Source organism: Macrobrachium rosenbergii, chromosome 6, assembly GCF_040412425.1.
Source record: "Macrobrachium rosenbergii isolate ZJJX-2024 chromosome 6, ASM4041242v1, whole genome shotgun sequence".
Taxonomy (NCBI): domain Eukaryota; kingdom Metazoa; phylum Arthropoda; class Malacostraca; order Decapoda; family Palaemonidae; genus Macrobrachium; species Macrobrachium rosenbergii.
The window spans coordinates 42,388,305-42,414,719 of record NC_089746.1 but is presented as its reverse complement, the minus strand read 5'-3'; the positions used below and the strand labels follow the sequence as shown (position 1 = coordinate 42,414,719).

Sequence of the window (26,415 nt, the reverse complement as noted above, 5' to 3'; positions counted from 1 at the left end):
AAATATGCAACCTGAATTAATGGAGACAAATACCAAATTTGATTGAAGTAAACCACATTGCTTGGCATAATTTTTTAACCATAATATATGTTGTATTGTCTACAACAATATAAAAAAATATGTTCAAAACGTCAGGATATTTATGCAATATGGATACATATTTCGGAAAATAATTTTTCTTTCCTACTTTGTGCGATCTCTCGAAGCAAATTTGACAATGTTAACGAGCAAGTTGGTTGATTTTTACTGACTTTGCAAACTCACAAAGAATTCCCTTTCCTACACGAGAATATAGATAATATTTATCCTTCTTCTATTCAGGAACGCAATTTTATCATCTTTGCCTATGCTAGACTTGGGTAGAAAACATTCACGTTGTAAAATAATAACACTCCAGGTAACTGGTTTTACACCCTTGCCCACAAAAACTGAGGCAAACGAAGAAAAAACATAAGTTTCCGGGAGATGGTAACGACTAACGAGGGCACGAGTCATATACAACTTCATAGTACTACAGTAAGGACCGAAGAGGCCAGATGACCGGACGCTTCTATTGCCAGTTTGTGCGGTTCGTCTCGCTGGCCGTCTGAAGGAGACCTGTGTCTGATGTCTCTGTTGTGGTGTTTATGTTGAATACAGCCACCTGATGGTGGAAATTATCCTGAACCGAGATGCATTTGATAAGCTGGTGAGTACCCGTGTTTTGATAAACAACGTGCTTAAGATTGGAATATTCCACAGTACTAGGCTACACTGTGATATTGACCGCCAAACATTATGAATTTCTGCCTAATTTTTGGAAAGCTACAGGTTAATAGGCCTAATTATTACCTTTCACCAAGAGTACGCCTAGCCTAACGGCCATCTGTGACTTTTTAAAGCAAGCCTGAAAAAAATAAATTGCTCTTATGTGAAAAAATATTTAAGCAGAGCATTATTAGCACTATAATGTACGGATAAAATCTGAAATTACGTAGCCGTGCATACATGAGCAATTTTAAAAATGGCTTTTAATGGCCACCATAAACGAAAGCACATTCAAGGCAACAGAGGGTTTCATATTAATTTCCATATTCCTCTTCTCACTCGACCAGGCCACTGGTTCCATTCAATTAACCAACCGAAGTCAGACCAGTAAGTGACGGCAGTTAAATTGTAATTATTTTGACTCTTCAGTGGCTGCCATGACTTAACTTTGTTTCGTTTTACGCACAGCCCTCCACAGGGATAATTCCCTCTCTGGTGGCCCCTTATACGTTTTCAAAATAAGCTGCTGCTTATATTTTGTAATTGTCTTTCAGTGTTTTCTCGTCAGTATCGTAGTTCCTGCAGAACAGGAGAGTTTAGTTCCATTTTAAATTTGCCTTTTGTACGCTCTTCACTTAAGGCGATATTTTGTTGTATAGTCTTGGTGCGCAGTATACAAATGCGCTTTCGCTTGACTTACAATTTGTTCTAGGTTCAAATAGCCCTATATGCTTCACTTGCATGTCTGATTACAATATTCATTTCGGGTCTAAAGAAGCTTAAGCAGTTTCTCAAATATGTTGGTTCATCATATTTTAGTGCTTTAAAGACTGTAAGTAGTATTTTATATTCTATTCTAGCTTTTACTGGGAGCCAATGTAGCTCAATTAGTGCTGGGGTTATTCTGTCAAGGGAACGTAGTCCTTTTATTAACCTGGCGGCTCTATTTTGTACTCCTTGGAATTTTCTTAATAGGTAGTTAGGGAGACCGTAGTATATAACGTTGCAGTAGTCAATTCTCGAAAGTATTTGGCTGCAAATTGCTGTTTTCAGAGTATCTTAGTTTAGGTATTTTCTAATAAATGCAATGTTTCTAATATGATAGTTACAGGTTTTTGTAATTTGCAATATATGGATCTTCATCGACAATTTATTATCAGTAAATACTCTTAAGTTCCTCACTGCTGCTACAATATTTATTGTTGACGAACCAATAGTTATTCTTTTGAAGTGTTCATATTTTCGTAGTGCACTGTCAGATCCAAATAGCATGCACTCAGTTTTGTCTTTAGTAAGTTTCAATTTCTTCGCCGACATCCATTTTTTTATATCTTTCATTATTGCATCAATTTTACTAATGGTGTCTTCTACCGTTTCGACAGGAAAATAGAACTGGGTATCATCAGCAAACAGTTTCTACTTAACCTTGTGCTTATTTAGAATTCTAGATAATTCAATTGTGTAAATGCTGAATAGCAGTGGACCCAGAACGGTGCCTTGGGACACTCTTTTTGTTAGGCTTTTCTTTTCTGATTTCACATTTGCAACCTTCCTATTTTTTAAGTAGCTTTTGTACCATTTGTGTACGTCATCTTCGATGCCTACTGCTCTCAGGTCTTCAAGCAGTAGATTGTGGTCAACTGTGTCAAATGCTGCACTTAGGTCAAGCATAACCAGGATGCCACATTTTCCATTTGCTATAATTTATACCATATCATTTATAATTGCACACAGTGTAGCCTTTGTTGAGTGGTTTTTTCTGTATGCTGACTGATCATCAGGTATAACGTTCAGTTGTTTCAAGTGTTTCCATGTTTGTTTGTGAAATTCCGTTTCTATAAGTTTTGATAAGTACGATAGGTTCGATATTGGTCTATAGAAGCTTAGATTTTCTTTATCACCTTTTCCTTTAGAGGCCGGCTTGATACAAGCAAGCTTTTCACTATTTGGGAAAGATGCCTGTGCTAGACTCATGTTGACAATACCAAAATATAGCTCCCGCAACTGATCAGTTTTTTGCCTCTTTTATATCACTTATGGAAACTGGTAATTTTCACAATAGGTTTTTTCACTTTTCTCATCATTTTGTCAGAGTCATTCATGTTCAGTTCTTTAAACTTACTGAATTTGCTATTTTGCATTGCGATCACTCGGAGATCAGGAGGGATCTCTTTATCTAAACTGACAGATTCTTTCAATTTTTTCTTCAAAGTAGTTCACAAAGTTATCGGCCAGGTTTTTGTAGTCACTAGTTACGTCAGGTAGAACTTTTTCTTTCTTGAGTCCCAATATTCCGGCTAAATTGTCATGGTTTTTTTTTGGGGGGGGGGGCGATTTTTCTCTACACTTAACATTTTGTAATATATTTTCTTGGTTTTCATAATCAAGTCGTTGTAATGATTTCTAGCTGTTCTATGCAGTGACCAATTTTCACTACTTGATTCTATCGATCTTTTCCGTAGATCTTACATTTTAATTTTCTTTCTCTTAGCTTCACGTAATTCACTGTTAAACCACTTGGATTTTTATTTAACTGTTATTTGCCTTGGTACTTCTGGACATTTATCGTTGTAGCTTTACGCCAACTTGGTCACCTGTCAAGGTATTCCTCAAATTACACCTGCACTCCTGGCTTGTTTCTCTTATTTTTTTTTATGCTCTCAACAATAAATTCATCAGCTTTAAAGTTAGTTTTGTTTCTGTAAGTGATAGTTTTTTTTTCAGTGTATAACCTTTCCAGATATTTATACTAAATATAACTAGTTTATGTATTGGAGATATCACGCATTCAGGCTCAACTAGTAAGTCACTCACAATCTCGTTGTTTTTTGTTTTGTATCACTAGGTCAGTGGTATGGTTCAATAATGATGTCGGTTGGTGGTTTATAAACTGTTATGATTTGTATGTGTGTGTTTGTGTGTAATTTTGGTGTTGATGTATTCAAATGTACTGAACACAATTTGGTTCAGTATAGATACTTTGCACACTTTTTTGACATTCCACTCCACCACCTTTTTTTTCCCTCTCGGTACATGGTAAAAGTTGAGACCCTGGCGTCATTTCGTTTATTTTAGAATAATCACTTACATTATTGCTTAGCCAAGTCTTCGTTAGCATGCATATATCTAGATCGTGATCATTTGTAAGATTTCTAATAGTGTTATTTTTATTTCCTACGGACTGTGTTTATTAAATTGCATAGAAGATTATTAGTCAAAGCCATGGTCCGTATTGTTTTTCACCTTTGACACATTATATACTGTGCAATTATTGCCATCATGTGTTTTATGTTTAGTATCACTATGGCCTTTCTTTACACAATTTTTACACTTGAAGATGCTACTAGCACATTCATTTGATTTGTGATTTTCACCACATCTAGGGCAAGCTTGGTCATTTCTAAAATTTGTTGCGCTATGACCAAATTCCTGTCATTTATAGTATTGATAGGGCATGTAACAGTCGTGTACTTTGCATTTATTACAGATGTACAATATGTTATCACTACGAAGTATGGGTGTGTATCTGACCTCTATGCCCTTGCATTCATAGTGAAACCATGCGTCACACATTCACAGCAAGTTCCTTCATCATCAACTTCTCCAGAGCAATGTCCGCAGGTTGCTGACTCTCTCTCGATTTGGATTGACTCATCCTTCTCCAGTATTTTCTTTAGAGTTCCGTCTTTACGTGCTGCTTCGATAATTATGAGATAATGTTCGTATGATAGTTTGATCTTCCCTTTACTTGATTTAATTTCTACAGTACTTCACTTTTTCCTTCCTCTTCTTCGTATTCACTGTGAACATCGCGCAAGTCAGGCATTGTTACCCAGAGCACTTCAGACACGTCCTACCCGCACGTCGTCTTTACCCATTAATTACGGTCATGTATCGCATCTGTCAATGCAGCAAGAATCTCGTGTATATATTTGTATGTAGAATTTCCTGGCCTTTTCGCCAATATATATTTTATCACTGTATGTACACTATGTCTCTTGTTATTGTTATTTGATTGTCTGTTAACAAACACAAATTGCTCTCACTCAGCGTGCGGGTCACGGAGACCTGGGGTCGGGCACCTTGTTTCCGTCCACACGCTGCTATGTATACCTTATGCCCAGGTAATAAAACCCCTTTACGGGCTGCTCGAGGAACAAGAGCCCGTGCTGGCACAAGGCCAGCTAAATCTAAAACAACATAATAAATCCCCTCCACCAAAATCACTTTCATGCATCATAATAAAGTTTTCATCCAACCTACCCATCTCATTGACTCATCATCAACACAGAGTTACGGGCTGCTCTAGGAGCAAGAGCCCGTGCTGGCACAAGGCCAGCTAAATCTACAACAACAGTAATAAATCAATCAGTACCCAGTTCTGTCTTCTTTGACTTCACAAGGTAAATTAAACTACTGTCACCTCGACTTCATACTGTTTCTCATTCATAGCCTTTTAGTAATTTTGACAATTCCTGTTAACTACCGGTTTTCTGACATGGCGTGTAGACATCTGAGCATCGACGTGATATGAAGCTGTATGGGAATGGGCGTTGGATGTAGCTTTGAGAGAATTGGCATGGTATGAAGCTCTGTGAGAATGGGCGTGATAAAGCTTTGAGAGAATGGGCGTGATAAAGCTTTGAGAGCGTGAGGTTACATTTTGCCCGTGTGAGCATAGGTCAAGTGAAGAAGGCTAACTTAGTTGGGCTAGGTGGTCGAGCGTATATCCAAAATGTTGAAGGTAGACAATTAAGACTGCCACCCACCAACCAGTTACCTGTTTTCCTTTTTGGGGGGTAGGGAGAGGGGTAGGGGGTGCAAGAGGTGTGATGCGGGAAAGTGGGAAGCTTTCGTAACGTCACATCCCAACAACGAGGTTGCCCTTCGAAAGTTAGCACTACTTTTCCGTTTAATTGTAAATAAGTGTAAGCAAATAACTTGACATAGTACAAGTAATAATTAGGCATCACCTCCTGCTCTGTTGGTATGGCAGAGTCCAGAGATCCAAACTAGGCCTGTAAGAGACCGAATTACGGTCTTTCGGGCGCACGTGTGTGTGCGTCATCCATCGGAGGAAACAAGGCAAAAGCAAGACAAAGCATCCCGTTTTCTCTCTCTCTCAGGAACGCAACTTCTATCATACAATATTTGTCTGTTTCCCCCTAACCATTGTTGTCTCGATTTATGTACAATCACCACTACATGCATTGCCATGCAAGCATTCCAATCATGTACTCATAATGTTCCACCGAATCTTCTGTATCAAACTGTATGTATGTTTCTGTTTGTGAAGACGCCAAACGTCTCGCCATTTCACAAATATTATGCTACTGCATTGTATTCACTAATCTGTCCCGAATCTCATGCAATTGGCCATATGTGGAATTTCCTGGCCTTTCCAGTGATATAATTATATTTTATCATTGTACGTTTATTATGTCTCTCACAATCGCCATCTGTTTGTCTGTCCACAAGCACAGATGTCCGAAACATAATCTCTGTTTTGCCCTGTCTGTGTGTAGAAACTACTTTGCTGCTCGCACCAGACAATAACAACTTCGAAGATTCTGTACATGCATTTCGGAACCACCAATAAACTAGACAACACCCAGCCAGTATGTCACTCAGCACGATCCTTACAGGCCTATCCTCCAGTTATCACTTTACCACACTTAAGGACAGCGTTAGAGCAAGGATATGCGTACTTACACATGACCAGTTAATCTAAAATCACCAGCCAACCGGAGTCAGCTCAACAAGGCTGTTCTTTGCGGTCAAGCACATTCTGCATTGCACTAAAGCTGAAATTACACATATTGTGTACGCTGTGAGAATGGTTTATCAAACCCAAGGTGTGATTTATTTAACTAATTACATTAATTCTGCATGGAAAGCTTGTATAAGGGCGTTTGTATATCCTTTAACAACAAATTTAAAAGAAACAGGAAAGCAAAGAACGATTGTGCAAAAGTTTTAAGATGCAAAACACATGGAAAAATAAAATCACTCAATCCATAATGAACATATAGTTTCAACTACCCTAATTAATAATGGGTATGAATAGTGTTATGTGACGTGGGAAAACTTAAAACAAAATAAGTACTATATGGTATACTTGTGTATGATATAAAATATACAAATGTTTATAAGCTATGCATGACTACAGATAGCACGCCAAAGTGTGCGAACAAGATTGTCGTAATTATATTTCAAGCATGTGTGTCGTAATTATATTTCAATCATATGAACAACATTGTCTGCCTTTTATTATATACTACTACTACCTATCCAGTAGGGTTTAAGTGTAATGCATTGAGTGCATTTCAAGGTCAAGCTCTTGAAGTTTGGCCGTATCTACCTAAGAAGGGGCTAGGCTTAAGTGTGCCGGTGTACTCCCCAAGGTATACTGTAAAGCTGTGTCGGAAAAGACGCGTTATAAGCCGTGTAAGAAAAAGTCATGTAAGAATGGGCATTACTGTACATTGTGCTGAGAAAAAAATGGGTGCGATATAAAGCTTGTAATTAGAAAATCTTTGTTATTCAACTACGGAGCTTAATTATGCTGTACAAGGTGAATATTTGACATAAAACTCGAGTTAAAAACTACAAAACCCTCAACATTTTTATTCTTTTCCTTTAACGATTTTGTTCTTGTTGGTACTTAGAAAGTATTTGATTGTTATACTGGTATCCTTTTTTTGTATTTATATTTGTCTGCGCTTGATTTTCATTTACTATTAATAATAATTGTTATAACTTTCGTTTAGAACTATCATTACATCTGCAAGATAATCCATTAAAATTTCATGGTTCTTGTTCTAGAAAATTAATTTTTTATTCTCTTTTTTAATTTTTAATCTTTATATATATATATATTTTTATATAGGCTATTTGTCACTTTGGAACATGTGCATTAAATTTTACTGTGGAAACTTCATGCATGCTGCCTTCCTAGTTAATTTAACCTAACCAGACTTTACATTACTGTACAATGTGTTGCTTCACTTACCCAAAGGAAGCCCAGTACAGTTGGTTTGTTTCCCTGGCAAAATTAATGTGCCAGAACCCCTTTGTTTTAGGTATTATGTATTTGCCCACTGTTGCTAAGTTTTGAAATTATGGCCTGTGTTAACCTTCGATATCCAACTGCCTCCAACGAAAGTGGGTAATTGTCACATGTAAATCGTTGTATTTTTCCCACGTAGTTATTGTTTTACGAGATTCCTTACTAGGCTATCACAGATTGATCATAGTAAACCTTGAATTGCCTATAAAGCGAAACATGTCCATGTTGACTGAGTATATCCCTTGTGTGGGGAAAATTTCTTATGAGACATCCTTACTGGCACTTTTAAAAATAAACGAAGTAAGAAGTCCAGGAATCGATCTAACCATGTCAGATAAAAGAGCTGGAAATCATACGGAGATTATTTAACTAATTATATATATATATATATATATATATATATATATATATATATATATATATATATATATATATATATATATATATATATATATATATATGATTGTCATCCCAAATGATAAATTTGCTTTGTGCAGGTAATGAAATTCGGCATTGGCCTTATGGTATTTTCTTCCCGTTCATAGTTTCAGCTTGTTATAAGTTGACACTGCCACCAGTTCCTTAAAGAAGTTTTGCTAAACAATCTATATGGTAGATTTATTCAGTCAAGTTTCATTGACGTTTTAATGCATGCAAGGTATGTTTCTTACTGCATAAAAAATATGTTTTTCTGCCTTCGAAGACTATTGGTTGTCAAATGCTTTGAAATGTGTGTATTCTAAGATTTTTTCATTCTGTAAGGTATTAGATAAGAATGTTTTTTTTTTATTTCCCAGTGTATTTCCTTTTTCCTTTTTTCAGATGTTGAGAAACTGCAATGACTTATTCTGAAAGAAGCAAGCTGATTTTAGTTATCTACTACAGGTGATCTATAAGTGACCGGATTTTCGTGGCTTTCTCTTTGGAATCAAATGACCTGGTAAGGTGAGTGAAGAAACTTTGTACTTCAGGTGTGTACAGTATTTGGTAAACACCTCAAAGAATGTTCATATGGAGAACAAACTCGTTACAAAGAAAATTTTCAATTCAAGGTTGAAAGAATGTGTGGAACCTAATAATTTTGACATAGATTCATCTTCCTATAGAGACCAAAATTCGCAAAAAGAAAAAAAAAAAAAAACTACCGCAGATCCAAAACATCACCTTGGAAGTCAGTTTAAGGTATCCACATAGGTACTTTGATGTTTACTGCCACGGGATCTGCATCTGTTTACCAGAATACTTTATGAAGAACTTGGACTGAAACTTTTTTTTTTTTTTTTTTTTTTTTTTTTTATGTTGGTCATGTTGAAAGGTTTACCGCTCGAATGTAAGTAATGTGTCACTGCTTAAACTGCTAACATGAACATGCAGATACAGGCGTTTTCAGTAAATTGCAGTCTTGTAGAAAAATAGGCTAATGCGTTTTTGGGGCTTAGAAGACTGGGTTATCCTGGTAATGAGGTTGTTTCATGCTTAACTTGCTCTGGGCGGGTCCTTGGCATTTCTTGACCTAGGGCGATCTGTGCTTTGCCTTCATGCTTCTCCTTTCAGTTGTTAACACCTGTGAGAGTATCAGACAATCATTTCGGGAAACATGACGTAAGGTATGGTTATTGTTACTGTATCCACATTTATGTGCTTCGCAGACGATGAAAGTTCTTGTCGAGTGATACTGTTTGACAGTATTAAATATTAAGCGTAAGTCTTTCTGTCCCTCAAACCCATCCTTTGAGACCCCTATACTTCACATCAGTTCCATCTGATCAACTAACTTGCCCCAGTGAAATTTCTTCGATTTCAACCACTTTTTACTTTGTAATAGAAACTCCTTTCTCTATGTTAGGATAGATATCGTACTCAGATAGTGTTTGGAAGATGGATCATGTCAATATTAGCGAACCCATTCGCAGCAGGGTTCGCTATTCTTTACATGGGAATAATCGGGTTCGCTGTTCTAGACGTGAACACTTCGGTACCAGACATTTGATTCCCCAGGGGCTAGTACTAAAGGCAAAATACATTTGAACTCCTAGGGGCTAGTACTAAACACGACGAAACAATGTAGATGAATCACTGTTTCGCCGTGTTTAGTACTAGCCCTCATGTGGAATTGGAATTCGGACCGGAAAGGGTTGGCCATTCTTTCCATGGGGATCATTGGGTTCGCTGTTTTTGACATGGAGATGTTGGGTTCGCAAATCTTGACATGATCCTGGAAGATTTTAGAAATATATTGGCAGATAACCCCCGAACTACCAATGGTGTTTATATATAGTTTTCGAGATTTAACGTACCATGTAGTATTATTGGTATATTAAGGGAAATAACAAAGGGGAATTTTGAAGAGTTAGAGGAATTTATTTCTGGTGATAGAAATTCATTCCTCGCTATAATGTGGTTCGGATTCCACAATAAGCTGTAGGTCCCGTTGCTAAGTAACCAATTGGTTCTTAGCCACGTAAAATAAGTCTAATCCTTCGGGCCAGCCCTAGGAGAGCTGTTAATCAGCTCAGTGGTCTGGTAAAACTAAGATATACTTATTTGTCCACGTTGAATTGCTCTGTAGAAATGTTTTGGAATTAGAACTGGAACAAAAAATTTAAGCCATATGGCAAGCGCTGGGACCTATGAGGTTTTTCAGCGCTGGACACAATGCCGAAACAATTGTTAGGAGAGGGTGGTAAATATAAAAGGAATAAAAGAGGTTGCGGCTAGGGGACGAAGGGACGTTGCAAAGAAACTTAAGTAATGCCAACAGTGCACCTTGTGAGGTACAGTGACGGCACTACCCTCCTACAGGGTGTAGAAAGGTTTTTAATGAAATTAAGAATCTAGCAAACACCCGTCACTTTGAAATCAAAACATTTAGGAAGAATGTAATGTTTACGTGCGAAGCCAGCAGAGAGTCGAGCATATGTATTATTTTTTATACGATGAAATTGTGCTATAATTTTTTCAGAGCAGTACTTGAATTGTTACGATCAAGCAACTCGCCTCGCCCGAGTAAATGTGATGATAATGTTAAACAATTTTTGTAGTGCTATATAACAAAGAAATTCGTGATATGTACTTCCCATTGCACGGTTTTAATCTTGCAGCAGTCCTTATAATCTGTAGCCCTCAGTTTTAGTTGAGAGAGAAGAGAGAGAGAGAGAGCATATCGAACGATTTTAGTCTAACAGTAGTTCGTATAAGCTATAGTTGTCAGCTTGACAGGAAAATTGCCAGTGGGAATATTTCCCGTCGGTAAATTGCTATTGTGGGATAATTGCCGTGGAGAAAACTGCTAGGCGGAAAATTGCCATTTAATAAGTACAATTTATAAAAAAAAAAAAAAAATTAAAGGAAAAACCATTACTATCAAATTTATTGAAAAACTTGAGAAGGATTGAAAGGAAAACCATACTATCAAAACTTTGTGAATTGAATTTATTTTTAAGTTATCATTTATTACTTCTATACCATTTATAGAATTATTTGAATTAAAAATCATTACTATCAAAATTTTGTGAATTTATTTAAAAGTATCCATTTACTACTTATATAGGCTACAATTTATAAAATATTTGAATTTAAAATCATAAAACTTTACATGAATTTATTGAAAAACTTTACTTGGAAGTGTTGATACACAAAAAATATGCATATATAATATATATGCGATGCCCCTTAAATACAATATTTTATTATTGATGTCATATTTTGACATGAGGATTAACAGGAAAAACCATTACTATCAGTTGCCCGTTTACTTTTAAACTATCATCTTAAAAATTAACAAGCATGTCTTTTAAGCTGTGAACTATAAGAGCAAACTGCCAGGCAGAAAATTGTCCGTTTACTTTTAAACTATCCTCTTACAAATTAGCAAACAAGTCTGTTAAATTTTCCAAAAGAGGAAAGTCTTACAGTACCAACTATATCAACAGTCAGTATTCCCATAGCATCTTTTGAATTTGCTGTTTTTCACTCTTTTTAGCCCATTATCTTGTATGTGATAAAAAGTGAGAGAGGAAAAGACATTCTGGTCGATGATTTGCAAGATATGTACCATCTGAATGGCAAGAATAAAAGTGGTGCTGTGCTATATTGGGAGTGCAAGGAAAGAAAATGTAAAGGTTGCAGAGCTAGAGTACACACCAACGGTAATTTTGAAATTTTAAAGAATTTAAATAACCATATACACTCATCAAGCAAAGACAAAGTTGAAGCTAAACAAAGCTCAAAGAGATTTAAAAGCTGAAATGACTACTTCTCATCAATCAAGTCGTTCCTTGGTGTCTGAATTTGCCACCGGTCTTGACGAATGTATACTTTCTCAATTGCCAGTTGTGCGTCATTTGAGTCTAAATATTAGGCATTGGAGACAAAAGAGAGCGCAATTTCCCACCTGTTCCATCTAGTAGGAGTGGCCATGGTATTCCATTGCAATTTCAAAATCTTTCTTCAGGAGCCCGATTTCTTCAATATGACTCTGGAATAAGTGATGGCGATAGAATATTGATTTTGTTTCGTATGAAGGACTGAAGGATCTTAAGGAGTCCAAAAATTGGGCAGTCGATGGTATATTCAAGATTGCTCGTGAAATTTATCACCAAATTCTCACAGTTCACGTTCAGATCGAAAATATAACAATTCCTCGAGTTTTTAGCCTTAGACCAAACAAAACAGAGGCTACCTACATAAATGTTTACAACAAAATCAAGGAACTTGATGGTGATGCTCTGAGCGTGTGAAGGGTGATTTTGACAAAGGCAGTAAAACATGTCTTTCCTAATGACAATTATTTTGGTAAAGCACTGTACAGGAAAATTATTGACATAGGAGCAAGACACTAATATTATAATGATAGAGTTTAATTAGAAAATGCGACATTTCTCAGCACTTGCTTTTATGCCACCACAAGATGCCATATCTGCTTTTGAAGAATTCTCGGATGACGAGGACATCCCGCCTGAATTTTTATCCTACTTTGAATATACGTATATATGAACTGAAAGAGGAACTCGACGCAGCAGGAAAATAAATGTGCCGCTTCTCCCGGTTGAAATTTGGAACGTTTATTCCCGTTATGAGATCTCACTGCCTCGTACTAATAATAGTGTTGAGACCTTTCACAATTCCTTTAATAAATCCGTCAGCAATAGTCACCCTAATATATGCTCTGAAAAGTGAAGGTGGTTTGGCTATTGCAAAAAGAATCCAACTGGAAAGAGGGGATACAATCCCTATACGCAAAAAGTACAGCAACCTACATGTTCGACTTGGCAACCTCATTTTAAATTGAGTCATAATAAAATGTATTTAAGGGGCATCACATATAATATGCATATTTTTTTAGGTGTATCAACGTTTCTAAGTACAGTTTTTCAGTAAATTCAAGTAAAGTTTTAATTGCAATGATTTTTTATTCAAATTATTTTATAAATTGCAGCCCATATAAACGGATAATTTTCAATAGTTTTGATAATAATGATTTTTTATTCAGATAATTATTCTATAAATTGTATGTACGTAGTAAATGGCAACTTTTAGATAAATCTAGTATTGATAGTAATGGTTTTTCCTTTCAATCCTTTTCTTTATAAATTGTACTTATTAAATAGCAATTTCCGCCTAGCAGTTTTCTAACTGGCAATTATCCCACAATGGCAATTTTCTCATAATGGCAATTTACCCACGAGCAGTTTACCAACCGAAAATATTCCCAATGGCAATTCTCCCACTGGCAGTTTTCCTAGCACCAGTTCTCAGTTTCAGTTGAATTAAAAGAGAGAGAGAGAGAGAGAGAGAGAGAGAGAGAGAGAGAGAGAGAGAGAGAGAGAGAGAGAGATCATCATCGTACGATTTAAAGGGGTTTCACATGGTCAAACATGTTGGCCAACACGCTGATCAAACCTCCGGTGCAACGTGCTGGAAGAGGTTTCATACGCTCAAACGAGACCGACAGCCAACCTCAGTGGCTCAGTCGGTGCCAAGAAGCAAAGGAGCAACATTCTCCTTAGATAAAGGAAGAACGGTTTTGCCAACGCGCTGGTCTAAGTCTGAGCGGGTAGGATCAATCAAAGATGTGGCTTGAAAGGACAACCCAAAATATGTTCTATCAATATTTTATCTTTATCCTGTCTCTAAGGATTTCTTTGATATTAATTTATAATATGCAGATTTCAGCATATAAATACTAGTTGTCTTGTACAATGCTTCATTTGCCAACATTTCTCGCAGTGTGAAAACATTTTTCCTGGTCAAACACGTTAAAATATTGTCAGCACAATGCCGAACGACTGCACAGTTTTTGGCTGTTTTAACACAAAAGGAAAATCAAATCTATAGGTTTAGGCATAAGTTCTTTAGTTTTTTTTGATAGTTGAAAGTTTAAGAGATTCATACACACAAGCATATCGACGATCTGATAAACTTAACCCAGATCATGCTACGATTTCCTCGTCGTACTTTTGCAAGGATAATAGTACTGACATGAAATAAAGTTGCAAGACGGAAGTTTTGATTATGATTCTTCCATTCGTGAAATGTTTAGTCAGGGGAAAACAGAATATGGCCTTTCTTATGAATTAAATGAAGGCCATTTTAACTTGTTAGGCGAAGAGAAACAGCGCGTGAACTGGATAACAGTTATTATCCACTTCGTTTGCAAGTGTAATTGACTACTTAGGTAAGAAATATCTCTTAAACAGCATCAATGTGGAAGACTCTTAATTTCATTGTTGTTGATAAATGGTTTGATTATATGAACTCTTCAATATATGATGACAGTATCACGAAATGCTTTTGGGATAAATTATGAGAAGAAAAAATTCTGCAGAAAAAGGTAGATACCATGAAAACCATGATAGCAGGAAACTCACGATTTAATTGCCTTTATAGTTTTCAAAAGGGAGAAATTCTGTCAAGTAAGTCTCTCTATGAAATACTAAGTAAATTTTATAGCGTTAAAATTCATACCTACAAGGTGATTAAATCAAGATATGTTGGAACATTTTTTTTTGGGGGGGGTGGCTGCATACGTCAGATTCATTGAATTTTAAATTTTGCTTGAGAGAGTATTTGTTAGGAAAAGACTTTGCACTGTTAAGTGAAAAAAACCCACTGAATGTAAAAAAGACTAATTTTATTTTTAAATAGGCAGTTGTCATCATCTGCTTGTGCAAAACAACCATGAACGATCGGAAATTATCAGTAGAAATGCCTGATTAGTATTTTCTTTTAAAATCCAACCAGTGAACTTGAAATTGAAATTGAAGGCTTAAAGATGATGTTAAAGAAAAACAGAATCTGACAGAGAAAGGCGGAGGAAAACGTGAAAAATAAAGAAATCTGCAGAGAAATATCCTAATTTAGAAGTTAAAACAACAGGCTGCAATTTATCAGAAAAATAATGGCTGAGCACAGTCACGATTTCACGTCTCGGTTATCTATTGTGAGAGTTAATGCAACTCATGGCGAAACTTCATGGAAAGTTAAAGACTTTATAAAGTCTCTTGCTTTTGAATAAGAATTGTCTGAAGCTGATGATCCCAAAGATGTAATCTTTCTTTTTCTGCTAAAATTTGTGTATCTTAGGGCGAATTATTTAAATAAAGTGATTGTAATAATGAAAAAGAAAAAAACGAGTGCCAAAGCATGGAAAGAAAATTTATTAAACTAATACTGAATGGGTATCAAGTTATTTGTTCTTATTTTGTTAAATGAATCCATATAATAATACTTACGATGAAAACAGTTTTCTTCTTATCCGTGTTACTGGATAGTTTTGTGCCCTCGGACCTTTAATGACTCATGGCATTAGTGAATTAGTTTAGCATCAAAGTTAAAAATAAGAAAAAGTCTTAACTGAAGATGAGTTGTACCAAAGGAAACGGATTATTAAAAAAAAAAGACCGCATTAATGAGCTGTACCTGGACATACAGGGGCTCACGTTGTTACCTGCTCTGAAAAGGTCTCATTTTCGTTATCAAGTTAGCAGATCCGTTTTTCTCTGGATCCTGCTCTTAGCAAGGTGATGGCAATCGGGATAGTGGTTGTTCTCAAGGAAAGGAAAAGGAAGCGACCAAAGTGGACAAAGGGCTGGTTACTGAAAAGGGACCACATTTTTCATTCAAACTTAATGAAGGAGCTAAAATTACAGCCAAAAGATTGGCGCAATTATATGCGTATGTACGAATCTCCATATTTAGAGCTTTTGAATGTGGTCACTCCATTCATTACTTATAAAGACACTGTCATGAGAAAGTCCATTAGCCCTCATGAACGGCTGAGCAAACATTGCGTTTTTTTAGCAACGCAGTTGTCTGAAAGACTTGAGATTTCACCTTCCACAAAGCTATAGCCTATGCTTCCTATGTATGTCAATGAAATCCATCATGATTTCCCTTTCCTTGTCATTAAAGACGGACGTGTCACTCATTCTGAAAATAATAGGCCCAGTCTGATACCGGAGGAACTGCTATAGATCTTACCTCCCCGAGATTGGAATATGTATGACGGTTTGAGACTGGTGCATGTTCAGACGATCATACATGAACATGAACGAGCAAGCCCCGCCCACAAAAGTCAGAGCCGATCAGACATCCGTCTAATAATACGTTGGTTCAATACGTTTATCCCTTTCACAATGCTCACAAACATCTTGTTATCCAATGTGTTGGCCAACATGCTTGACAGTGTGAAACCCCCTTTAGTCTAGCAGTAGACAGTCCGTACACTCTACAGTTCTCAGTTTGAGTTGGGAGGGAGAGGTTTAAAACGTGATGTAGACAGCAACTGAGAGAAGAGGGGACGTTAGGAAAAACGTGAAAAGTATTGAAGGTTTGGGAAAACTATAAAATTGGTCGGGCTTCTCTTGCCTCTTTTTCTAGACCATTGAAGATTTTCCGTTTTCAACAGAATCTTCACGTAAACGGGCGTGAATCTTTTAAAATTTGCTTATTTATTTCAGTAGACTATCGCGTGGAATGGGGGGGGGGGGAATCCGCCTTCGTATATTTGGCGAATATTAGTTTTAACTGACTTTCCAAAGTACGGTATCTGTTTTTGAGTGTAGTCGATTATTTAACCTTCATTTTCCTAAATCTATATACGCTATAAGTGATTGTACTTTTGATATACAAATTTGCAGAGATAAAGCAAAGCCATACTGAAAAGTTACTAGGAAAAGATAACTTAAATCATTCTCTAAACCAGCAAACTGGTGATTCTTAACAGGCGAGGCCATCCGTCCAGACTATTTTTTTCTTACCCCAGGGCTCACTTTAAGCCATTTTGTATTATTCATAATTTACTTCTAATCGCTTTACATATTCTTTACATTTTCCTTGAGTGTGTCAAGTCAATGTCTTCGCTGGAACAATATCTCTCGTTACTTTTTCTTTTATTTCTTACATGATATAATCGGCCAGGACCCACTTATAAGTGGGTCCTGAATTTGGCTTAGTGTTGGCCATTTCGGTATTCCGGACGCTAACTGGAGAGCTAAAGCATTTCGATTGCGACCAACTGCTTTAAATTGTTTAAACTCTTTATATTCTCAGTCAAATGTAGGCCTATATATTCTTATTCAAATGTAGGCCTATTGAAATTAAATACCAGCCAGCGATCCGCAATAAACAGGCAGTTCTTTTTTATAGGCCTGTTTTCGATCCGAATATCCATTTCATTCTATCTTTTTTCAGCTATAAACAGGCTGGCCTGTTAGTTAGCTTTTTTTGATTAGGCATTGCGCCACTAATCTTTTAAACCTAATGCGATTAGGATACTGCCATGAATACGGTGTGCTGGTGGAACTTTTTACTTTTTTTTATGATACATTTTCATCCCATTTTATTATGGTCTGTTCACAAGAGCATGTCTTTGAAGAAGAGTCCTTCCATACATCTTTAAGTTTAGTTTAACTGGTTGTTTCTCCTTGATTTTGATATTCATTTTATCCCGTGTATGTCTGCATTGTTTTGTATATATATTGGTGTCGTCTGTCTAGTCATTTAAAAGATGGAAATAGATTTTGTCTTCGGTGGGATGAAGTGGAATATCAATTGTGTACATTCTGTAAACTTTTATCAATTTAATGTCAACTGTTACTGTTAGCGGAGTGAAGAGAACTTTGTTATATAGGGTGTCGATTGTTCCTTTTAAATGTTTGAGCAGAATGAGAATAAATTGATTGAACGTTTTATGACAACACGGATCATTGCGCCACGTCAATCTATTTAACTGATAGCTCTTTTGGTGGGAAAAATTTCGCGATTGTAGGAACTACTGAATCAATTCATTCTGAACTTATGTCATGGCTGTATGGTGAATGAACTTTTACTTTGGTGCATTTTTTCACAAATCAAGTATGTTTGATACATTTTCACAAAACAAAAAGTTTTTACTTTTTTACTTGCTCCCATCAAACTTAGGTTCTTGTTTGGCGTCTCGAACGAGGAGTTGGAATATCTCTAGTGGTAGTTTGTCCTGTAAAATATCTTATAAAATTACATTTCTTTGTACTGTATTGAGTACTATTTAAACCAATTTTTTTTTTAAACGAACTATTCACTGTCATTCCTCTCAAATTTTGGGGGAAAGAACATTTTTTCTTCAGTGTTGGGTATTGTGTTTGGTGTTGACCAAGCGCACTATTCATTCTTCCATTTCCCAGTAGTTTTGTGGGCTTGTAAAGTCCCCGCTCAACGCGTTCTCTGCGGAGAACATCCCGTTTTCTGCGGTGCCTTTCCGCGATCTAAGGTCGAGCGGAATATATATTTATCACAATTATAAACTATATATATATGTCTTTCAAGCAATCATTTGTTATGTACAACTAACAAGTTATTTATTTCATATGTCAGACATTATCACTATGTTCCCTGCATGAACCTGTCCTGTTTTTTAAGGAACTAGTTTGACCTCAGGTCACCTGTAAATCTTTGTACCAGCGGTCTCTGCACACTACGCAGACATCCACGTCCCGCTTTATGAGCAGCTATTTTTTATCAATAAATCAGCAGTACTTGTCTCCCTGCTCATTATTTCGCACCTCTCTCACAGTGGTAACCCCTGTAGTGGTTCCCGGAAGCCATTAACGGACCCGAACGACGAACAAGTTTTGGCCCAATGAACCTAATCTACACCCCTAATGGACTAACTACGGCACTCTAACAAAGTGTTTGGGCGTTAACCGACCCTCTAGTCGGCAGGTCGCCAACGTCATTAGTGGACCCATATGGCACACTCCCCCAGCGTGTACTGGCGTGAGTGTTCCCACGCACTCCAAGTGAGAGGGCGAAGAGAGCATGGACGGAGACATTCCCAACCACGTACAAATTACCGCGAACCTCTCAGAGGCAAACACCTCCCTCTCGCACCTCCACACCGGTACTGCCGCCCCACTTGATGGCTCCCCTGACGGACCAACCAAAGACGGCCCTTAACATAAGACTGCTGCCATTCACCAGGGAGAATGCAGAGTCTTGGTTCTACAGGGTCGAGGGGCAATTCAGAATAGCAGGCCTGACCGACAAGGTGTTGAAGGCGGACATTGCCATTAACGCCCTCCCGGAGGAGATTTATAAGAAGATCGCCCCATGGTTGATGATGACGTCAGTCCCCGCCACCTTCCGAGAAATGAAATCCACTCTTGTCGAGACCTGCTCCCTGCTGGTCTCTGAGAGAGCTGCCCACGCCCTTGACCTCGTCCTCAACCCCCGGCCAGAGGGAAACCTCTTAGAAGTGTGGCACTCCCTCCAGGACCTCCTCCTCCTCCCTGAGACTGACAGCGGCGGCAGGCGCAAGGAAATCAGTCTGTTGAGGGGGATCTTCCGGCGGCAGCTACTGCTGGAGGTCCGTGAGCAGATCACGGACGCATACACCCTGCCGGTTGAGGACCTAATCAGGTTGGCGCAGCAGCTGAATGACTCCACAAAGGCGGCCAAGCGGGCGACCACGCCCGCACACTCCGCCAACTGCCTCCTGCTGGAGGACCCCACCACGGAGCCCATCAACTCCATTGAGCAGAAAAGGTTGTCCCACCAGCAGAAGAGGGGAGAGCTGCCCGGAAGTGCGAAGAACCCTGCCCTTTCTTCTCTTAAAAAAACGGAGGTGGCGGTGGCCAACCCCAAAGGCCGCCGTGGCAGCAACAACAAAAATACCCAGTGGCCCCTTACCAGTAGGGTTCTACATCCGCAACGCGATCTCCAGCAGGATGATGTTGGTCAACACTGGAGCCATGCTTTCGGTGTTTCCACCTTCAGGAGAGGACCTCAGACGTCCGCCAGACCCGACTACCTGCCTGACAACCGCAGACGGGTCCCCCATCCTCTCCTGTGGCACCAAGTTCCTGTCGATCTCCATCCTTGGCCAGAGGTACAACTGGGAGTTCATCATCGCAGACGTCATGACTCCACTCCTGGGGGCGGACTTCCTCGCCCACTTCAGTCTGACAGTTGACGTCGGCTGCAAATGCCTGCTAGACACCCAGTCCTGCCAGGCCCCAGGGAGCCCGCCATCTGTTCCATTGCGCCCCACCATTATGGTTCGTTCCTGAAGGAGTTCCCGGAGGTCTTCAAAACTGAGCTCTGCCAGATGCCCGGGACTCCTGCCAAACACGGTTTATACCACCATATTAAGACAAAGGGTCCCCCCTGATGCACGTGAAGTTCCGACGGCTTCCCCCACAGTGCTTTCAGGAGGCCAAAAAGGCCTTCGCAGAGATGGAAAGGATGGGATTATGCAAAAAGGCTCCCAGCCCATGGGCTTCCCCTCTTCACATGGTGCAGAAAGCAGATGGCACCTGGAGGACCTGCGGCGACTACAGGCGGCTGAACCTGGCAACAGAGCCGGACCACTACCCCCTACTGAACATGCAGGACCTGACGGCCTCTTTCCACGGACGGGGCCAGGATATTCTCCAAAATGGACCTACTTAATCTTATTTTCAGGTCCCAGTAACTCCGGAGGACATCCCCAAGACCGCCATCATCATGCCCTCTGGATCCTATGTCTTCGCCTTCTCCACCTTTGGCCTGAAGAACACGGGTGCGACCTTCCAGAGGTTGATGGACAGCATCTTGGGGGACCTGGACTTCTGTGTCTGCTACGCCAACGATATCCTAATCTTTTCCAAATCCCGGGAGGAACACCTGTGACACATCCGGAAGGTCCTGCAGCGCCTACAGGAGAATGGCCTCGTCATCAGGTTTGACAAATGCACCTTCAGTGTCGAGAAGATGGAGTTCCTGGGCCACAAGATATCCCTGGAGGGCGTCCACCCGATGTCATCGAGGGTCGAAGCCGTCGAGAGGTTCCCCACCCCTACTCCATCAGAGCCGTACAAGAATTCCTCGGGATGGTCAACTACTACAGAAGATTCATCCTGGGGATCGCTCACGCCATGGCCCCCCTGATGGAGATGCTGAAGGGACGTCCAAAGACCTTAGTGTGGGGACCTGACCAGCAGAAGGCCTCCCTTGGCAAAGCAACATCTTTGGCCCACCAGGATCCCAGCGCTCCCCTCCAGCTGACGATGGACGCCAGCAACGTTGTCTGCTGGGCAATTCTGGAACAGATCAGCAGCATACCAGGCGGTATGGCACTTCAAGTTCCTCCTAGAGGGGGCGCCCTTCACAATATGGACTGACCACCAGCCTCTGGTCCACGCCTTCATGAAGCTGGGTGACGCATGGTCCTCTAGGCAGCAGTGGCACCTCGCAGCCATCATGGAGTTCACCTGCACCATCAAGTACCTCCCTGGCAGGAAGAACCCGGTAGCTGACGCCCTTTCGAGGATCGAGATCAATTCTGTACAGCTCGGGATAGATTACTAGGACCTCGCCCACAAACAAGCTGCTGACCCTGAGACCCCAGCCTACCATACAGCCGTCACTTCGCTGAAGTGGAAGGACGTGCCCTTTGGCTCGGAAGTATCAACATTACTGAGCGATATCAGTACCGGACGCCCCCGCCCCCACCCCCTGGTACCCGCCTCCAGACGTCGGCTGGTTTTCGACATCATCCACAGCCTATCCCACTGCTCCGGAAGGACAACAGCTAGACTGCTGACGGATAAGTTCGTCTGGCACGGCATACGGAAAGACGCGCGGCCTGGGCAAGACAATGTATGCAGTGTCAGACAAGTAAAGTGGGGCAGCACACCGAATCGGGGTGGGCGAATTCCCCCAGCTAAAGAGATGTTTTGGGCACATCCACGTCGACGTAGTAGGACCTCTTCCCCCATCAGGAGGAGCCAGATACTACTGACAGTTGTCGACCGCTCCACCAGGTGGCCCGAAGCTACGCCCATGGAAGAAGCCACCTCCAATGCATGCGCGGAACCCCTCCTCTCCAGCTGGAATTAGCTGGTTCGGTGTCCTGGACGACATAACAACAGACAAGGGACCCGCTTTCCTGTCCGAACTGTGGACGGCCCTGGCATGTCCTATGGGGACCACTCACCACAGCTTGTTGCTCTTCTGAAAACTGGAAGTACCAGCTACCCTGGGTCCTCCACAGGTTGAGGACTGCCCCCAGAGCCAACGGCGACCCCTCCTCAGCAGAAAAAGTCTACAGGAAAAGACTGGTAGTCCCAGGGGAACTTGTTGCAGAGAACAGGGACGACATAGGAATACAGAGGCTTCGAGACAGAGTTGGAAAGTTCGCCCCTGTCAAAAGACATTAACCAACAGGACGTCCCCACTCATGCCCACCCCCCCCCACCCCGTGAGATGTCCTCCCCCACCCACGTCTTCGTCAGGGACGACATCATACACCCACCCTTGACTAGGCCCTACAGAGGACCTTTCCTTGTCCTGGAAAGGAACAAGAAATCATTCCGAATATCCATCCATGGGCGGGAAGACTGGGCGTCAATAGATCATCTCAAACCTGCATTCCTGGAGGGGGGCAACGGAGGTGGACCCCAAGATCTCCTGCAGGATACGGCAGCCCCTCAAACAACCCCGGTCTTAGGAAGGAGGCGAGGGCGTCCCCGGAAAACCCAGAAACCTGACGAAAATGCACCACAACAAACCACTGCAGAGGACATCGGGGAAGGCGACCACCCTCTCCAGTTGACATCAAGAAAGGCCCCCTTCATCACCCCAGGAGATACCTGGTTTAATTAGACGTTACCTCCGTCTTGGGGGGGGAGTATTGTAAAGTCGCCGCTCAACACGTTCTCTGTGAAAACATCCCGTTTTCTGCGGTGCGTTTCCGCAACCTAAGGTCTTGCGGAATATATATTTATCATCACAATTATAAACCATGTATATGTTGTCTTTCCAAGCAATCATTTATTATGTACAAGTAACAAGTTATTTATTTCATATGTCAGACATTATCACTATATTCTCTGTATGAAACTGTCCTGTTTTTTAAGGAATTAGTTTGACCTTAGGTCACCTGTAAATCTTTGTACCAGCGGTCTCTGCACACTATACAGACGTCTGCATCCCGCTTTATAAGCAGCTATTTTTTATCAATAAATCAGCAGTACTTGTCTCCCTGCTCATTATTTTGCACCTCTCTCACAGGCTCTTAACTGAGGTAATATTTTTCTGACCCCCTTCCTGATACTGTCATTGGAGGGGAGAACTCTCTTGAAAGAATCTTGCTCTCTTCACCAGTCAACAAATAAACAGACCTGTGTCATTCCTCATGGTGCTGCTTAAATATCTACTTACCTCAGCAGCAAAGTGCTATTCTTCTACATCAAGAGATCACACCTTCTAACTATGGCTTAGCAATTAAACATTTTTCTTGCTCAGAGCAGTCACACTTGAATTGTACAAAGAAATGTTTTCACTGACCTCCATACCAAGTTTTGAGTTCTAATGCTTCATGAAGCCAATATGTATATAAAAGGTATTTTTTTTTTACTGGGAGCAATTTCTTCCTAGTCTCGTTTGGGTGGTACACAGACCTGGTCTGCTGGTAGGCCCCAGAGGTGAAAAGTGCAGCAGATAAGACTACAACCTTTCCATGCATTAACCACCTCTTTGCAAGTTAATGCACTTGGAACTCGACTGAACTGTCTCAGGCATTAAGGCACAAATGCTGCCTATTATTAAGGTTTGATCTCATCGTCATCTAATGACACCTTCAATACTTCAAAATTTTTCATTATGATTTTGGTGACCCATAATCATGAAACTCATGAAGGCTGGACTTAAAAATTTTAAAAATAAAAATACTAGTCCAAGGCAACTTTTACAAATCAGGATTTTTTGCTAATATAAGATTCACAATGTTATCTATTATGTATTTTGAAAACTGCAAGTTAAGAAAAGTTCATTTGTTTTTTTATACAGTTTACTCAACAGTAAGGATCCCAGATCAGTAAATACAAACTGTTATTCAGGGATGCAGTCCATAAACAGCCAAAAAAACATTTTAACAGCTATACAATAAATAAATATACACTTAGATTTTGGAACTCTATACAATATGCAATAACCACATTGCTGTTTGCATAGTTAATACCTTAAGATATTACATGGGCAAGTTTGGCACCAGGCTTTTAAAGCTAAACCTTAAAAGTGCAATACATTTTAGCAATAATCAACATGACAATCACGAAGTAAGTGAACTACAACACTGACTCTGACAAATAAAAAAATAAATTCTCAAATTATTAATAAACACAATGTTGCATATAAAAACACTTGGTAGACCACAAAAAATACAAAGGCTTTGGCTGGCATGAAAGCTCAATATACATCTTAGTACAGTATCACATCATTACTGGAAGCCTTTCAAACTAACCTGCAAGTTCTTAGCTGATCATACGCCCAGTTTTCCTATTGGCCTATTCTGCTAAAAAAAATGGAATGAAGAATCTCTACAGAACAGGTTTATTGAAAAATCCAATCACAATTTTAAATTTCTATTTTCTTCTTGAAGTTTCCATTCCTCTTCACAAGGTAGTAGATTAATGAATGGAACAAAAATTGTTCAGAGAGTAACTTAAGATCTGTGCATTGTCTCTCTTATTTTAAAGATCTGTGCATTGTCTTTTATTTTAAAGGGAATGTAGATCAACTGGCAGATTCTCACAACAAATTTAGTCAATTGAAACATTTTGCTACTTTGTAACAGTATTTGTTTCAGGGTCAAACAGATTTGTCAATAATGACAATTCTAGAATGGATTGCTGATGACAGTATGATGAGCTCTTTGCAGCATCATTTTGTCAATGAACTTCAGTACCTTCTTCCTTATACATTGCATAAGTGACCATTCTTCCTGAACCTTCTCCACCGTCACTTCTCATTTAAAGGTACATCTTTTAGACCAGATGTGTGTGTGCATTAGTTAATTTTTTAGTGCACCAACTGTCACTTAGAATGATATGCATTTTCTGTTTACAAAATTTAAAAATTACAATCTACAGAACTTCACATACAAAACAAACTCACTCTCTCCCTCTCCCTCCAGCCATGAAAAAATAAATCACTGTACATACCTGAACTTGAAAAAATATTTTTAAAATAAGCCTAATAAAATACAACAGCATCCTAACTATCTGTATAGCTTGAGTCTGTACATCATCTAACTACGAGTAACAGTCACATTAAGTAATTGGCAACAATCGGAATAATTCAAAGTTGAAAGACCTGAATCCTGATATACAGACTATTTAAAGCACAGTGAGCATCCAGGTCAATGTTTTAATCATCTATAACAAATCTGGCATTTTACTCTTAAGGCTAATAACATTTACCACAAATAATACTTCCATTACCAACAGCACATCATACTGTAAGAGTCTTACAAGTCTACCTACTAATTCTATCCAAAAACTAACCTGGTGTTATACAAAATATGCCTTCTGAAAGAGGTGCTTAACCCATGTTGGTCTTGGATGGATGTCAGCTTGCCATTTAATTTTCATTTAAACTTACATATCTTAAAATATGCTACTATACAAACAACTTAAGCATAATATATATGCCTAACATTCCCATTACAGTACATCTGGAAGACAGCACTTAGATACCCATCTGAATGTGGCTACAAAAAGATTACTGTTAAAGCAAGCAAAGCATAACACTTGTCGGGGTATGACTCTACTCAGGATTTCTGGCACTAATAAAATTGTATTAAACTACCACCAACTTGAGTTTTTCAACTACTTAAAAATCTGAAAAAGCCAATTAAACTATAGAGTGAATGTTTAAAAAAAACACAGATGCACTCAAAGATTTAGTGAAATTTTTGGATACAAAAGTGAACCATGAATGCTGACAAATTAGTGTACTTATCTGTTGCCTTTAAATTTTCTCCTCCTTAATACAGTATTATCATGTTTAGTGTGCAATACTGTACTATCAATGCTAACATAAGTTTGCAGAGATGAAGTTTTTGGCTGAATATCATAAAATTTTCTGCAATAAACAAACATGAGAGGTAAAGGTGCTGCAAGTTAATAAGGGCAATGAATGTCCTATTTCACAAACCCCATCTTCTGAGATATCAAGGGTAAAGAAAGTTTCACAATACCCACTTTATAATTTTTGATACTCGCTGATAAAAGCAAAAATATCTGGTCAAGTTTTTAACTAATTATAATCCTGCTCATTAGTCTGCAATATTATCTAAT

The 26,415-nt window shown here is 39.3% G+C and overlaps 1 long non-coding RNA gene across 1 annotated transcript in view; it reads left to right on the top strand.

The window, feature by feature from the left end:
• Positions 1-508: 508 nt before the first annotated feature.
• Positions 509-26,415, top strand: part of LOC136839476 (uncharacterized) — a 33,891-nt gene continuing 7,984 nt past the window's right edge. Inside the window, exons 1-2 of the long non-coding RNA XR_010853349.1 lie at positions 509-688; positions 8,639-8,761. This is a non-coding gene — a long non-coding RNA (uncharacterized lncRNA). The remainder of the gene's footprint in view (positions 689-8,638; positions 8,762-26,415) is intronic.